The following is a 285-nucleotide window of genomic DNA, read 5'->3' as shown; positions in this document are numbered from 1 at the left end:
ACCATCAAATCACTCATATATTACACAGAAAACGCAACATAATACCGTAAAAACGCATGACACGAACTACTAAACTCTACAGCCGTCTGCTGCTGTGGTCAAAGTCAATAAATGCGGAAGAAAGAACCTACCACGGAGGTCGTTCTAACATTCTTGGAATCAGAGCTGCATATCTGCTAGGAAAAAAATTAAAGTCGTTTGTTGGTTAATTTGGGGGAGGAGACCAAACAGTGAGGTCATCGGTCCCGTTGCCTTCTCTGAAAACTAACTAGAACAGACAGTTAG

This window comes from Schistocerca piceifrons, chromosome 11 (genome assembly GCF_021461385.2).
Source record: "Schistocerca piceifrons isolate TAMUIC-IGC-003096 chromosome 11, iqSchPice1.1, whole genome shotgun sequence".
NCBI lineage: Eukaryota > Metazoa > Arthropoda > Insecta > Orthoptera > Acrididae > Schistocerca > Schistocerca piceifrons.
Note: the sequence above shows the minus strand (reverse complement) of the source record.